General features: G+C 37.3%; 1 protein-coding gene across 1 annotated transcript in view; it reads left to right on the top strand.

The window, feature by feature from the left end:
- dlgap3 (discs, large (Drosophila) homolog-associated protein 3) overlaps window positions 1-18,210 on the top strand; it is a 196,209-nt gene that overhangs the window by 110,754 nt on the left and 67,245 nt on the right. Inside the window, exon 2 of the mRNA XM_059556480.1 lies at window positions 3,094-3,209. The gene's annotated coding sequence lies outside the window, so the exon portion shown is untranslated. The remainder of the gene's footprint in view (window positions 1-3,093; window positions 3,210-18,210) is intronic.

Here is an 18,210-nt window from a genome sequence, read left to right as displayed (position 1 = left end):
CTGATCACGTGATCGGATCTGGACATCCATATAAGAAATTATAAGTATTGCATGGTCCTTGTAACTTTCTGCCAGCTGTGTTCCCATGTTTAATGCCCCCTTCCCCTCTCTGGCCATTTTCACTATTAAGCCTGTATGGCGCCCAGAGAAACTAACTTTATAGTGTACACTCATAATATTAAATTAATACATGCTGCATTTTGGTGCTGCATAACAATTGCTATATCCTGCTCAGCCTTCTGGGAAATCCCTATAGTTTAGCAGACCCCTAATTAAAAGTCCTGCAGCCACTCATTAGTTCCTCACTGCCCTGCGAAACAAAAGTGTGTCGAAGCAAAGCAGAGCTATTGATCATATTAGCATAAAAAGCTGCAGCGGCAGGTGACCTGAACTGATCGCTTCTCCACGCAGCAGAGGTCATAGAGCAGGGTTACGACCCACCTTGAGCTCCATGAATACTACATTATTATTATTATTATTGTCACCTTTGTCATTACTGAATTAGCTATGGGTTAGTGATGAAGGTACAGTGTTAATTTGCAGAAGTTAAAAGTACACTGACTTTGGGTGTCTGATGGAAACTATTTGCCTCCCTGGTCTCTCTATTTGTTCTCTCTTATGTAAGAGGAGCACTAAATCACTCCTTCAGCAGAAATATAGTATAGTATAGTTACAAGAACAAGAGAAACACTTCGCTTTTTCTTTCATATTTTGATATTTGTGCCAGTTTCATCTGTCATGATGCCAAGGGCAAAACAGCAGCATTTGGCTGTTAAATTCTCAACACTATAAGTGCAATAAATCAGTAAGCAGAGAGGAAGAGATAGATAGATAGATAGATAGATAGATAGATAGATAGATAGATAGATAGATAGATAGATAGATAGATAGATAGATAGATAGATAGATAGATAGATAGATATCCGCTGGTGCGCTAATTAGAATTAGGGAAGTACCTGTAACAGATGTGCACGGTTTGTGAACTGTGATATGCAAAAGCAGGAGAGGAATGAGAAAGGAAGCAGTTTGACCTTTATCAAAGTCTGCAAGTTAAGGACATTCTGTATGAAGAAAAATGAAAAATAAACTGGCTTGAATGTTAGAGGTCAGAAACAAGAAGGGTAGAAGAGAATAATTAATTTTATTCCCTCTCTCACTCTCAAGCTACACTATTTAGCATGAGGACTGAAAACCTGTGCCAAGTTCAGTCACACATAATCAGGAAAATAAAAGAAAAATAAGATGTTAATACAACATTAATGATGCAAAATACTGGCTTTTACAAAACACTCAAGGGGACACAAGTGTTCGATTGCCTCGATTGCCTGCAATGCCCTGCACACAGACACACACTGACATCTCAACGCTGTGCCAGCCTCTACACCCAGATGCATGCAAGCACATTAATTCTTAATTGGTTTCCTGGAGTTTTGAGTTTATAATCATGTTTAGAGTGAACTTGGTGGCAGCACAAATTTCTATAGTGACCTATATTCTCTGATTGCTGTTGCCTTTTTGGAACAATGGAGAAGTTGTGTTCTAATTATTCTGGCTAGAACTGCAGTCGCAAATCAATAGGAGTTTAGAATCTTCCTGCTGAAACTTTTACTTCACTTCCCGTCACTCACTTGCACTTACCTGTGATCTTTGGGTTAAATTGTTCCATTATGTTCCAAGCATGCTTAAAGAGCAACATATCATGTTGTGATCTAAAGAAATTCAAGAACTGATGAGAAACAAAATAGTTGACATGTATCAGTCTGGAAATGGTTATAAAGTTATTTTTTGGGGATGGGACTCCAGCAAACCATGGTCAGAGCAATTATCCACAAATGGAGAAAAGTTGAAACGGTGGTGAACCTTGCCCAAGACTTTTGGGCAAATATTCTGTGGACTTATGAGACAAGTTGAACTTTTTGGAATGTGTGTGTCCCATTACATCTGGAGTAAAACCAACACATTTCATATAAATAACATCATACCAACAGTCAAACGTGGTGGAGGAAGTGTGATGGTCTGGGGCTGCTTTGCAGCTTCAGGACCTGGACGACTTGCCATATTTAATGGAACCATGAATTCTGTACTCCTGAAGGTGAATGTCCAGCCGTCAGTGTGTGACCTCAAGCTCAAGCGCACTTGGGTTATGCAGCAGGACAATGATCCCAAATACACCAGCAAGAGGTTTTGGAGTGGCCAAGTCAAAGTTCGGACTTAAATCTGATTGAAATGCTGTGGCATGGACTGTTTTTTCCCCTTTATAAATGAAATAAATCTGCATTTTGTATTTACTCGGTTTATCTTTGTGTAATATTAAAATGTGTTTGATCTAAATCTTTTAAGTGTGACAATTATGCAAAAGGGAGGGGGCAAAAACCTTTTTTCACAGCACTGTGTATATATGTATGTGTGTGTTCATATATATATGTATATATATATATATTTCCATTTTAACTTTTTTTGTTGTCGTCATCTGTTCATTTTATCTTCTGATAAATTGTAAGCTATCTAATGTTCTTTCACATATAGCTGAGCCTTTTTAATGTACCTTAGATCAATTACAGCATTGAGGAGAGACAGGGATTGTATTAAATTAATCACAATGATGAATGTAAGCCTCAAAATTTAGTTTCAATGCAAACTCAGTAATGAGGACAAACAGTGAGTATGAGGTCCCTCTAGACCATCTTGCATGGTCTATTAAAGTGACTCATTGTCTCTCAGCTTTAACCCATCACACATTGCCCAAACCGTTAGAGGATACCTGGAAGATATACATACCCAATTAAACCTTCATGCCAGTTTCATTTTCCACTGTCCCCCTGTTGTCTCTTTCTTTTCCAGCCTGGAAAGACTTCACATGATGATTATCTTGCGTGTGGGAGAAAAAGTTTGTACTTGGGAACTAGAAACGGGGCACATAACATCCTTACGATATTATATGGCCATGTTAGCCTGGGAAAGCTTTCAGTGAACAGACGGTGTTTTCCCCTGACACTGCATGAGTGAAATAAGAGTGTGGGATAAAAAATACAAACAAGCATGGATGTTTTGTCATTTCATCTGCTTGTTTCTGTCTCTCTCTCCTCTCTTCAGATTGCTGAGTGGAATATTTGAGGGTCTGCAGACAACAGAAGTGTGTAGTGTGTGTCCATTGAAAAGACCGCTTCCCCTCTGCTGATAATGAAGCACCATTTCCACATGAGGAGGCAGTGAGTATTTCATCTCTGACTGTAGCCACATGTGCATGGAGAGCTATTAATTCCATTGGTTCACCACGTGTCTTTGAAAGCTGTCCCTCTGCTGCATGCAAAGCCGTTCTCAATTTCAGCCTTCTATCAAGTACCTGGCCAAGATTACACAAATGTCATTTTAATAATGCCCCCCAATAACCTCACCTCAAAGGGTCCCTCTTTGCTTTTTGAAACTGTTCTTTTCATTCCTGAATGTTTGATGTGTTCATTTTTTAAAAAGCTGCTAGACACATTGTTAGGGTCCTTATGAGACCCCAGGAAATGCCTTGGCCTTTTTTCCCTGTTGATGTATTTCCTTTTGAAACAGGAAGTTTGGGTTGGACATACTAAAGGGATTATGTCTTTTGATAGCCTGTTGGTTGTCACTAAGATTTGCTCCATGCTAGTTGAGTGAATGTGGTAATAGAGGGCGGCACATTGTCATTTTGGTGAACAACTGATTGGATTTAAACTTGTGTAGTGCAGGATGAGTCGTCAATATATGCCTGTGCTAATTTTGTACTAATTTGTTAGTTAGTTAGTAGTAGTAGTAGTAGTTAGTTTGTTTTTTGCTAATATATTTTGACATTTGCATCACATAACCAGCTTCATATGTATGACTTTTCCAACAAAGTAAAGTTGCTCAGAGCACTTGAGTGCAAATCCTGTAAAACATCACTATAGTCACTTTAAAAATATAGTGAAGTTTTTCTATAACAAAGCTCCAAAGCCTCGTAGGTCTTTGATAGTTGAAGTTTCTTCAGCAAATGTGTTTTTATCTCCCTTTATCTCATCATTTTTCTTAATATTATCATTTATGTTTAGGGTAGGGTTTTGTGTAGGTGGTATGTTATTTTCAGAGCATTATTACTTTATTGCGAGTCACCATACATTTAATTTCTGAAATGCTGTGATATATGCAACAACTTTTTGTTTTGTTCTAATGAGCCTGGGTTGAGCATTTTGATTTTGTAGAATTACACTGATTATATTTTAACATTTTATTTTAATTAAGTTAAAGTTGTATTACGTATAGGTGGATGCAACTTGGCCCATGATACTGGAAGAACATTATGGGATTGTGGGCTGTAGTTTTGTGGCTGTTCATCAGGGAACAGCGAGTGATGTTGACAAAGGATTGTGTATTATTCAATCTTTACCTGTCAGTTATTCATGAAGCTGATGTAATGCCACAAGAGACCGCTGCTTATGTTTGCTTACAGTGGTCTTTGACTAATGCTCATTCAGAGTGTTTTCAGCCCTGTGGTGCTTGAATTTGTAAAGACATTCTTTAAATATATCAATCCTGCCTCAAAATCACAGTCCTATAGATAACAGCTAAGGATTTGGCTCCAGTGAGTTTGTAAATTAGCATTACGTGAGCAGCCAATGTTAGAGACGATTACCTGTGAAGACATGATTGTGTGTACTAACATTTATATTTGAATTTACTGGAAATTCATAATTTCATTGAGTGCAAATAAAAAAAATAACAGGAGATAATGAGCTTGTTAAACTTGTTTTTAACAGTTTGAGTGGAAATATTTCAGCATTGATTTCACATTATGTTTTTGTTATTATGTTATTATTTTGCTTATCAGCTCTTGTACACAGGCTTATTTCACTAATGCTCTTAAATTTGAAATTTGTTGGATTTGACATCTCCATAGCCTTCAGACCCAGGGTCTCATTTATAAAACTACAAATAAAAAAATACTTCCAATATACGTAGCCCTGCACATGACATGCAAGAAAAAATAAATAAATTTTGTGCACGATTTACTAATTCATTCCCTTGAATGAAGTACTAAATTGTACATCAAGGGAATAATTTGCCCTCGATTTCGCTAAATCGTTTGCACAATTTACTGATTCGTTCTATCGATTTCGAAATAGTGTACACAATTTAGCAAATTGAGGGACATAATTAGTAAATCGTGCACACGATTTAGCCTCCTTTTTTTCCTGCATGCAATGTGTGGTGCTCTGTGCCAAAAAAGATTTGCAAACACAAAATAAGTTTCTGAAATATGATATATGCTGGATAAAATGACTAAAACCTAGGAAACAGGAGAAGATACAAGATGGAGATGGCTTGTGATGATAAGAGAGATTACACTGCATAAAGTCTTTTTTCTTAATCAATATCTTTGTTTTCCAGTATTGCTGTTTTCAGAAAACTAAATATGTAAGCAAAATTCACTCCACTGGAAATAGTTTATTGTTTTTAACCTAATTTATGCAGTTTAGCTTCTTAGGTAAATTTTTGGTCTCAACAACAAAACATGGACACTGATTAAGAAACTGGGTTATTGCAGTGTTAATAAATGAATAAATAAATAAATAATATTATTATATATATTTATATATTTTTTTATTATTATATTATATATATATATATATAATATACAATATTACCAACCTGCATGTGACTTTACAGTATACATACAAGGCCAATCTGATCAAAACTGTCAAGACAGCTGACCACCAGCCAAATCACCAGTTTGAAAGTGTCTGGCATCATTAAATACTGTATATATTGCAGGGCCATGAGTCATTAACTGTAAATTTTTTTTACATACATTAAAAGTGGATAATTAGTAGATTATAGCTCAGTTAATCTGATGTTAGTTTAGTATTTGATACTCGTAGATCCAAGCACAGTTTGAGACATTATTGAAGTCTCTTTTTAAACTCCAGTCACATTACTTTTGTCTTTTTTCTAAGAAAATAAAATAAAAATACACAATTTACATAATTATGTATGATCCTGTTGTTTTTTAATAACATCACTGTCTATATAATTAAAAAATTAAAACCATAATTTCTGATTTTTCTTTATAATGGCTCCTGAAAGACATTGTGCAGATGTGGAAGCTTGATTATTTCAAAAGCTCTAAAATGTCCACCATCATATTTTATTCCTTTTCACACAAATAGTTATTACAAGGGCAGATATTGTTGATAAATAAAGACTTAATTTAAATGGTTCCTTGCGCAATAATATGTTATGACCTCAAAATACTTTTACCATACTTCATGATTTGTAAACTAAGACATTTAGATGGTTTGCAACAAATACATAGCTCCATATGGCTAGTAAACTTGCTTGGTAATTCACATGGTACAGCATTGCACTTGTGATGCAGAATGCTCTGAAACAAGTCCTGTGAAACATGAGTTACAACAACAGAGCTCAAAGACATCTAGAAGCTAAAATGCCATGGTTGCTTCTGCAAATGCATTTTTATCTCGTGTTTGCATTTGTTACACAACTGGTTAGGTTTAGGTTAGGGTTAGGGTTTAGTGTGAATGGTGCATTGTTTTCAAATGTAATAGAACATTAATCGTTTAGAGACAATGACTGAACATTTAATTCCCGAACTGCTGTGCAACCAACATAATCAAATATTGATAGGTTCACTTTTATCTGTTTCTGATCAGAATTAATGAGCTTAAAACTTTAATCCTTGGATTTTTCACTTTGAAAGTGTTATAAAACGTGCATGAATTTATTTATTTTTATTTTTATTTTTGAAGTCTACCAGGGGGCAGGACTGGTTGGGATGGGTTCTAAACTGGCACAGTTGCTTTTTGTTTTATACTACTGTTCCCAGAAGAAAATTCCAATAAAAAGTTGTTAACAACAACATCAACAACAACAAAAAGTGCAAGTGCAAAAGAATTTGACAGAAATTTCAGCACAGGCAAGTTTTTCAGTTAGCCTGGGATGATAATAACATTTGGTCTGGCTATGAAGTCATTTTCCGTGGCAGGAAGTCAGGAAAGTGCTTTCCTTGAGTCACATGTTTTCCTATAACACAATAGCTCACTTTCTCACACACACTCTATCCAGTTTTTCTCCAATCCAAGCTTTCTCCATAAGAGCTCTTCATCAGTTTCAGTGCTGTTGATACACGGCATCTCAATGGAAAGGCATCTCACACAGAGACTGTGATTTTTGCAGAACTCTGGATCATTCAGATTTACAAACAGATCGAAGGATCAGGTTTGCTTGAAGTTTTTGCTGTCATCATCCTCTCTTTCAAAGCTATGATGATGTTAGACTTGGTGCAGTTATTATAACTACAGTTCTGTGTCCTTACACGTGTCCATGTATATATCCTGTCATATGTTGCTTTTTGTAATAGGTTACTTTATGTTCTTTGTCTTTTGTATTGGACAGAAACTGGCCTCTGCTTGACTTGCAATAAGTAAATGAATCTCATTAGAATCATAATGCTATGCGTTCATTACAGAGAGCGTGCTCTATATCTCATGCTGTCATTCTCATTGAACTGCTTGTTGTGGTGACCAGGCCTGAGGGATGCAGGTAGATCTTTCACTCCAAGCAAAGGAGGACATGCTCATATCTTGTTCATTAAAATCTGGTCCACTCTGTTAGAAAGTACCTGCTTATATTAGCATGAATTTTTATGGTGCTCAAGGCTGGTTTATGATATATAGGTTCTGATCTTGATCTTTCTTAACCACAAATGGTCTTTTTGTTTGTTTCGCCCCATGAGCTAAAAAATCAATTGAAACATTTTGCAGCTGGCTTTTAGAAAGAGATTAATCTAAGAAGTTCAGTCTGTGCTATAGTCACTTAACACCAGCACTCTTTTTAATCACAGCTTTCTAAATATGCAACTGCTTCTGCAACAATATCAGCTTTCACCATCGACCCCCCCCCTCCCCCAAAAACAAACAAGCTGATTCTATGTTAACTGTTCATATTAATAAACAAATAAGGTCATCTTGGTTTTTGTCTGACTATTTTAACATTGGGGTACTAATCATACTTAATGATAAGTACAATACATTATAATTTCTGTTCTTCAGAAAAACATATTGTGTATTTTTATATAACACACACATTTTATAGATTAATAATAAATAACATTAATAAACAATAAACCAATAATAATAATAATACTAATAATAATACTATTTACTCACTGTAGTGCTGTAGCTTGTAAATGTCACTTAGTATATGTATAAAAAAGAAAGAGAGAGTAACCCAGCTCTCCTCGGGTTGTAAATACTGCTGAAAGCAAATTGCTGTTCTTTTCAAATGCTGTTATGAATTCAAATCATTGTACGCTGTGTAGTTGTTTGATATTGAAATATTTAAACCAAGTGCAATAAACCTACGAGTCTCCTAATAAATGAGGAACAACTTGGAAAACTGCTGATCCATCATTGCTGTCTATGTGAGGCAGAAAGGTAAACAACTCCCTCTCTCTTTCTCTCTGTCCTTCTGGTCTGAATCCAGCTTATTTGCCATTTAATTACTTACGTCCTTCCTAAAGTTTCAAACATCCAAGTAAATATAAGATCAGATGCACAAATTAATAATACATTATCAACCATACTGCAATTATAGGATCTTGCTTATGCATGCCTATGGAGTGCAATTTTTGTTGGCTGAATTGTGTTAGTTTTGCAATTTCGGCAGTGCAAACTCTGCATGCTGAGAAAATAAAGCTGTTAGACATTAAAGAGTTGTGCAAAAAATATTAAAGTTGTCAAAACATGCTCTGTGAATTTAATTTATCTGCCCATTTTCTCCGCTCACACATTCGTGGTGCCTTTGCACTTATGAAAGAAAGTCATTATATTTAGATTGTTATGTTTCATACATACATTATGAATATTTCAACCTTTCCAGAAACTTTTCTCTTTGTTGCACTGTAGGTGTGATTTTTTTGTCTATGCTCCACCATAGTCCAGTACAGAACTCTCTCTCTCTGTGTGTGTGTGTGTGTGTGTGTGTGTGTGTGTGTGTGTGTGTGTGTGTGTGTGTCTGCGCTCAGAAATTAATCTTAAATTGGTCCTTTCCATTTGTTATTGCTGTACTGTGTTCTTAGTAACATTAATAATCTTAGCGGTGTCTTATGTTTGTTTGTTGTGGTTAATCCAATTACTGACTGCTGGCACCTCAGAGGATTAAACCAAACAAGTAAATTATGAAGATAGTCAAAGCATGTGCTGTGAAGTGCTGCAGTATTATCTTCAGAAACATTCTGGTTTAGTCTTTCTACTGGTCCAGTGGATGCAATTTGAAGGTGATACCCAAGTTAATATCAAACAGCTTCAGGATGCATTGTGCAATATTGTTTCAATTGTTTTCTAGCAGTCACATCATCCTTCGGAAATCATTATGCTGATTTGATGCTTATGAAGCATTTCTTATGATCAATTTTCTAAACCAATATCATGCACCCATGATACATTATTCAGTATTTGTTTAATAGAATTTTCAAATGAACAGATTTTATTTGAAATATAAATGTTTTGTATGTCTTTACTGTCATTGTTTATTGGTTTTAATAGTCCATCCTTAATAATAGTACTAATTTCTTAAAAAAAAGAAAAATGACTTTTTGAATGTATTGCCAAAGCATAATTTAATGACCCTGAACTTGTAATAAACATTTAATGAATTTTTAATTCAGTAAACAGAGTTCAAACACACATAATTTAGTGCTTCACCTCATCTCCATGAGGATCCTGAGTCATCCACAGAAAACCACAGGCTCACTGAGATTTTTATAATGAGTTCATGATGTAGGAGAACCACTCATAGGCTAATGAGAGAAGTTGCCTCTGTAATTGCTCTTCCTCTTAAGACTTCTGATGTTGCATTACATAAAGGAGGCATGATGAATTGCTGCAGATGTTCAGTACCTTGGTTAACTGAGTTCGTTTTATAGTGTTCATTTGTTTTTGTTAGTTTGTTGCATACTAGAAATTGAGCAAAGGTGGATGTGTGTTGTCATCCTTCCTCCTGCCTGAAGGGATCAGGCTTAGCAGAGTGTGGGGATAATCTAGAGATTGAGTGGAATCCAGAAATGGCAAATAGCCATGACAGACAAACCAGCCAAGTGGATGCAAAGAACAGGGTTATAAAGGAGTTGACAACACTAAAGTCTTTACAAAGACAAAGGGTATTTATAAAGTGACTAATTACATGACTTTGAATGCAGGTGTGTGGTAACTATGGTGGTGATGATTTAAGTCTAGTGATGATGCCCCATTCTGACTGATCTCTTAGGCTTCAATGTATAACCTTGAAGAAAAGATTATGTGAGATGTGACACATCACCTTGGTTACCTTACAAAATAGTGAAAAATAGAATGCAGATGGTTCCCAAGACAACTGGGGAAAAATGTCCTGTCGGTGTCTTGGGAACCACTGTCGGTTGTTTAATATTTATATAGTAAAACAGCATTCAAATAGAAAATATTCGATTTAGCTACTTACATCTTGTACCTCATAACTCTCTGAGTCCTCGAGCTGAAATGTATACACTCAGCGCCTGTGAACATACTGATTTGATTGGCCATCATCACAAACACTGACATTGATGAGCGCTGTACGACCGCTGAGGCATCTCAGATGAGCAGATCTGTTATCTTGGCTTTTTATCCTTGCAGCACCAAAGCAGAATTAATATAAGGTAATTATTTTACAACTTTTGTTGTTGGAAAAATACAGAGGTCCGGACCTCTGGGATCTCAATGGTGCATACGGACCTGGTTGAAATGTTTGTTGGTAAATGTAGAATCTATTTTGCTGGATGCGGGTTGTATTGAATACAGGAAACTTTCCAAACCTTAGGTTTAACACCAATGTGTTTTTGATTCTAAGTCCCACTTTACACCTGGAACTAACATCCATTGCGATTGGAACTTGGACAAGGCAAAATACAGGCATAATTGATCCCAAATGTAATGTCATTGAAGTGTGAGTGGTCAAATGTTGGGGTTAAAGACTCATGTCATATTATGTGTGTTTTTAAAGCAATGACTTGCCAGAAGCAGAATAGACACCTACATTAATGGGCAGTTAAATGAATACAGCTTAAACTCAGTAATACTTGCCTGTGCACTGAAGCCTTGTGGAATAGTGTGTGTGTGCGCGTGTGTGTGTGTGTGTGTGTGTGTGTGTGTGTGTGTGTGTGTGTGTGTGTGTGTGTGTGTGTGTGTGTGCGTGCGTGCGTGCGTGTGTGTGTTAACTCAGATGTGTGTTAACGCACATTCTAGCAAAAAATCTTTCTTCTCTTTCTGTCTCGGCATCAATCTCTCATTAGCTGCACACATTTGTCTGTGCTCCATGTAGGGGGTAGTGATTGATGTAGATAAGGTATCGGCTGTCTGTTTCTTACAGGGTAGTTTTTTGCTGTGTTAATGGGCTCATTTGTAACCTTATGAAGCAGACTGGAGGCATGAAGCTTAGATACATGCTAGACTGTAAATAAATCTGTCTAGGGAACTGTGTATCTCTCTGTCTGAAGATTTTCTTTCAGCTTTTTACTCATTTCTCTTCTCACTTCTACACCTAAATGTGTCTTAACATTGTTTAAACCCAGAGTTTAAGGAATATATATTTTTTTTTTTATAAACATGGCTTAATAGCACCAATAAGGTCTATAATACTCTATGAAAAATATCTGTTAGCATTCCTGATCATTTGAAATGCATATCTTTGCTGTTTTGGGCCAATTACCTGAGCAAATAATGACACCATGATAAAAGCTGATTGGCTGGTGATATTACAAGAATATAAAAAACCATGCAGTGCTAGAATTTAGCAGTGAGTTTTTCCTTTTTTATTTTTTTATGTCACTTTATGTGACACTTCATGTCTAAAACTCCATGAGCATTTTTGTAATGGTAGAAAATGTGGGCTTGAAGAAAAAAAATATATATATTTAATCCAGTAAACCAAAATGAAAGAGGAAAAGCCATGAGACCACTGATTATTTTTTCGGGATGTTGGGGGTCCTTGGAATTAAAAAGGTTTTAGAACCACTGGTTTAGAATGATAAATGGTGAATAATGTGACATGTAAAGTTTACTTCTGTGCCTTTTTTCCTATTATTTTACTTTCTGTCACTGAAATACAAGTTGTGTCTTTTGAGTTAGAGAACAAACGCAGAGAGAGGAGCAGAGACGGTGTGAGAGGGATGTCTTAGATGAAGATGGCTTTATTCGGGGTGAGTTGTGAGGAGCTGATGGAGGAGTATTGATTGTATTTCCTTATTATCATCCCTTCAGCTCGGCTTATCTGTGACAAGCAAGAGAAAAGACTAGAAATTAGCTTTGCACTATTTTCTCCTTTTTCTCTCCTTTTCATTGATTTTTAAAGAGAGAATAAATTTCAGCCTAATATTCTCTAACCTTAAGATAACCATTAATGATTTTGCAGGACTTTTCCTATTTAAAAAAAAAAAAAAAAAAACTAGACTAACAAATAACAACTATCCACAAAACTGTCTTTTTTATTTCTTGGGTCTTTTATTGCCTGACCAATGTTCTTTCTTTCTTGATCATTCTGTTTTTCTCTCAGATGATTTATATATCACTTGATAGTGATGTGTGGGCTTGTCTATTCATTGCTCCTCAACATCCATCTTCTCCTACATACCTACTGTAGTTCTTATTGTCTGTGTCTGTATGAGTGTGTGAGAGCGCAAAAGACTTGTGAAAATCAAAGTTGTTAGGTGGCGCTCAGATGTGAGATGTTGTGAACTGCTGAGCTCTAATCAAAGTGATCCATCATGTTAGGGGTAAGTGAACAGAACAAAAGCACTCTCCAGTTTTCAGTCTGGGGGGAGATATCAGCTCACAGTTCTGCCACTAGGGATATCAGACTTTGATGTCTGAATCTGCTGTTTCTAGCAGAGCCTGGTTTGCAGATGTGTCTACGTAGATGGTGTCACAACACTTTGTTGGATGGTTGGTTAGACATATTGGACAGTTTGTACAAGTTTGAAAGTTAGAAGTAGGCACGCATGATATATCATTGCTATATTGGAAATAGGCTGATATTAGAGTTTATTTCATTCTTATTACATTTTTGTAGGTATTGGATGATTTTGAGTTAAATGTGCATGCTACTATCCATTATTTTCACATTTAAATTACCATTGCCAGCATCTGATGCTCATTTCAAGATAATCTTAAAAAAAAATAGTAGGTAAATTTATTTTTTAGGAAATTAATATTTCTTCATACTGTGCATTATAATGTTGTGATGCCTACATTCACTCAGTATTTAAAATAAGTGGTTTTAGTGTGTAGTGTTACTTGTTTTTTATATTTTAGACAAAATGCACATTTTTGTATCAGCTATTTATCAGTTACCGGTCATGAAATGAAAGATATATTTAATGGCTTATCAGTATTGGCCAGAATTTAAATACTGATTCATCCCTAGTCTTACAGTTTAAATTTTACAGTTGACTTTTCTGCATTCTAATATATACTGTATGCTGATCAGCCACAACATTAAAAGCAAATTTGATTGCACTATATAACTGCAGTGCCGCATGTCAAGGGATGGGATAAATTAGACAGCACATGAACAGTCAGTTGTTGAATTCAATGTGTTGGAAGCAGGAACAACAGGCAAGCAAAAATATATTTAGTAGTGATGCTTATGCGACTGGGTCAGAGCATCTCCAAGAGGCCAAATCTTTTGGCCTGTTCTTAGGATGCAGTGGTTAGTACCTACCAAAAACAGTGCACAGAAGGGCAACCATTGCACTGGCATCAGGGAGGTGGCAGGCCATTGGAGACAATAGGCAATATTCAACTGAGAAACCATGGGTCCTTTTATTCATGAAGATGCTACTTTGGCTGCGTTCACACTTGGCATTAACATGCGACCTGTATCTGGATGTTGTCCACATACACATTGAAAAGACAAGTGTAAATGCACTTGTGATGGGAATGTTTTTCCAATTGTTATCTCACTTCTTGGAATGTTATCAGTGTGTCCTGGTCCAGAGCTAGTCGAGGATGCATTGTGATCGGATCTCAGTGTAATGTAAACGCAATCCAGTCATTGTGCATTTGCGGGACGACATCATGCAAAATGCTGCCCCTTCTCTCGCGAACTGTCATAAAAAAAGACAGAGAGCACCCATGTGAAGACTAGTGAGACTCCTACACTTATCTTTGATCTGTAAAATGTCCCGTGACTGAGAATGCTTTTCAAAAGAAAACCCAACATTTTAGGTTGACTTTGCAGTGGGCAATTCTCTGCAGACTTATTTAAATATTGCACGGCAAAGACAGATCTGATCGGTTATCCAGATAGAAAAGTCAGTTGATGCTGCCAAGTGTAAACACGCCGTATTCTGATTGACTAATTATCCGATCTGCTTGATCAGATCACATTGATCGCATGTAAATCCCAAGTGTAAACTCAGCCTTTGACACATACCACAGACCTAAAGATTTTTGCAGACCACGTACACTCCTTAATGGCAATGATGTGCCCTGATGGGAGTGGCCTCTTTCAGGGGGATAATGCTCCATTAAACAATGCAAATATTGTCCAGGAATGGTTGAGAAACATGACAGAGTTCATGATGTTGCCCTGGCCTCCGAATTCACCAGATCTCAGTCCAGTTGAGCACCAATGGCAGGGGGCCTCAACTCTGGACCTTGAGATCCATTTTACCTGCAGAGATTAGCTCCAACCTGGATTAAACACACCTACATGCAACTTTGTAGTAATCCTGAAAACCTAGACTAGCTTGTTCAGATGTATTTCATTAGGGTTGAAGCTAAACTCTTCAGGAAGTGGATCTCAAGGTCCAGAGATTTTAGCAAGACGAGGGGGACCTACACGATATTAGGCAAGTGGCATTCATGTTGTGGCTGATCAATGTATGCAGTAAATGTAAGGTTTTTTTTAATCATATGCATATTATTATACAGTATGTGATCATAATTCTCAGTGCTCTAACATAAATGCAGTTTCCTGAGACATTAATACATTTTCTTTTTAGAATCAAAAGAGGCAAATTGCAGCATCTGAAAGTGTTGCATGCATCTGTAAGTTCCTCATGAAAGAAATAATGTTGTTGGTATTGGTTTAGATAAGAAACAGAGTAAAAAAACTACTGGATTATCCCTTCTAGCAAGCATCACACTTTGTCAGAGATTTACAGTCCAAAAATCCCTCCAGCGTCACAACCGAGCACTTCCCAGAACCTACACAGATTTGTGCCCTGCTAATATTTTCTCCGTTTCCCTAGGACATACTCTGACCAATGAAATGGCTAAAGCACACAGGAGAGTGAAGCTGGTTAGCACAGAATATATCTATCAGAATATTACAGGGACAAATATAGTCAATTACATACTAATTGCACCTTAAACCTCTACTGATGGAGGTGGAGATGCCCATTGCCCCACACGTGTGACATAATTATATACTGCAGTGAAGAATTAGAGGTGGGACCGTCCAGAAGCAGTTCAATAATCTTAGATGACGATATCTCTATGGCAAATCTTGTGGCGGTATTGGGATAAATTACAAAAATGGACTCTTGGAGGTAATTATCTGTCTATTGTTGTTCTGTCTGATCTGTTTATCTGTCCAGCTCTAGATGTCCATATATCGAATCCAGAGGAAAAACAAGCTTAAATAATTTTATTGGAAAGGATTTCCTGATTGTATCAAGGTCTCAGCTCATCTTATTTTTTCTACTCACCTGTAGTTCAGTTAATCTGCAGTAGTGCAGAGGAGCTCATTCAATAATAGTTATCCAGCCATCACGATGCAATCCCAAACCCCTCACATTAGACAACAACCCAAAATTTCACAAACAAAACAGCCACCAAATAGCATCCTGGCAAAATGTAATGATGGGGAATGTTTTAGAGCCTTTGTGCTGAATAAGAATGAGTCAAAGACTAATTATTTCCATCCTCAGCCAAGCAAACATAATGGAGTCTGGAGCCAATCAGCTAATAGAATCAGTTGTACCTTATTTAGACAGTTTGTTAAGCATTCCATTTGTACTATTTGCACATGAATGATTGTGCAATGTCTGTGCTGTGTTTTTGTCTGCCTATGTGTGTGTGTTGGCACTTGAGTTGCTTGAGTTCTAAGGGTGCTGGCAGATTTTTCTGCCTGTTCTATATGTTCTCCTGCAGTGAATGTTGGTCATACTGCCAGCTGATCCTATTTGCGCAACATGCACTTAATCATAGGTTGACACACTCCCCCATACATTAATATAAAACAATGACGCATTCGTTGTACATTAAAGAAGGCAATGGTAAGGATCGTTTTCCAGTTCCAGTACTTAACATTTCTTCCAGGACTTTTTTTTTATTATCCTCCATACAGTAATTTGTTAAAATGTCATATTTTACTAATATGCCAAACTCATCTAAAACATTGAATCATTTTGGATGTGTATTTTAATTAAAGTTCACATGTATTTATTTTTAAAATAATGTATCGTTTACCTTTAACTACTTTCCAATGTATGAACATTAGCATGCTTTAACATATTAGTATGACATGTATTTATTTGTTTTTAATACAATATTTGTGGTAACATTTTAAGAATATGGAACAAATATTCACTATTAACCTCATCTTTTTCCTCAACAAACTTAATTTGCTGCTTATTCATAGTTAGTAAGGTAGTTGGTGTCTAAAATATGGTAATGCGGAATAAGGCATTCATTTGTTGTTTATAAATGCTAATAAACAGCCAGTATGCTAGTAATATGCATGCTAATGAGAAACGTCACAAGGTTACAAATGTAACCCTAGTTCCTCGAAGGAACGAGACGCTGCGTCAAACGCTTTAGGGAATGCCTTTGGCGAGACCGACTCTGAATATCGTGTGTAATCTTTCCAATGGAAGGGCGTGACGTCATGGACGGGTTGACGTAACGACCAGGAAGCTATAAAAGCACATGCCACGCAGCTGGCTTCAGCTTCGAATAGGGAAGCAAGCGCCGGCAGGGGTGCAGGGAGTATGGCGATATGATGCAGCGTCTCGTTCCTTCGAGGAACTAGGTTTACATTCGTAACCTTGGGACATTCCTCTTCAGGAACTCAAGCTGCGTCGAACGCTTTGGGGAACGATGTGCCCACTCTGCCAGACTTCCAAATCCCTGCCTAGTGTGTATCCGAAGAGCACAGCTAAGGCGAGAGAACAGAAGAGCCAGGAGTGGTTTTGCATATCTATATTGTAAAATCTGATGAAAGTGGAGGCGTGGACCATCCCGCAGCGTTGCAGATGTCCAATAGGGACACACCTGCTAAGAAGGAGCTGATTTAATAGTCTCTGAAACTGTTTGACAGTGAGTGACTGGCCTTCTTTGACTCTCTTGACTGACGTGAGGATCGACTCTATCCGAGCAGGAGACAGACGTGCCTACATCGTGGTCGAATCCCACACAACGCCTAGATAGGTGGTTCTCTGAACTGGAGAAAGTACACTCTTCTTGGCGTTTAGTCTCAAACCCAGCTCCCCCATGTGTGCGAGAATGACATCTCGATGTCGAACCACCATGTGCTCTGATTGAGCTAAAATCAACCAATCGTTGATATAATTCAGAATGCGGATGCCCTGCATATGTAGGGGAACCAGAGCCACATCTACACATTTCGTGAACGTGCAGGGTGAGAGTGCAAGGCCAAAGGGAATTACTCTATATTGGTAAGCTTCGCTCCCGAAAGCATACCTCTGAAACTTCCTGTGTTGTGGAAGGATAGAAACATGGAAATAGCATATTTGAGATCTATCATGACAAACCAGTCCTCAGACCTGATTTGAGCTACAACCTGCTTGATGGTGAGCATTTTGAACTTCAGTGACATAACTCAGAGGTTCAGATGACATAGATCTAAGATCGGACGCAATCCCCCATCCTTCTTGGGAACTATGAAATACCGGCTATAAAACCTGGACAGTGCTAAGGAAGGACCACCTCAATGGCCTCCTTCCTTGATAGGGTGTTCACTTCTTGTTCCATAACCAGAACCTGCTGGGGAATGACTAGTGTCAGGACAACCCCGTTGAATCTCGACGGTGGAGAGCTGAACTGAATGCAGTAGCCTTTTTCTACCATACGCAGGACCCACTGAGATACATTTGGCAGTAGTTTCCACGCTGCTAAATAATGCACTCAGGGAATCAGTCTCTTGAGACTG

Source organism: Carassius carassius, chromosome 8, assembly GCF_963082965.1.
Source record: "Carassius carassius chromosome 8, fCarCar2.1, whole genome shotgun sequence".
NCBI lineage: Eukaryota > Metazoa > Chordata > Actinopteri > Cypriniformes > Cyprinidae > Carassius > Carassius carassius.
Note: the sequence above shows the minus strand (reverse complement) of the source record. Positions and strands in the feature narration are given on the sequence as shown.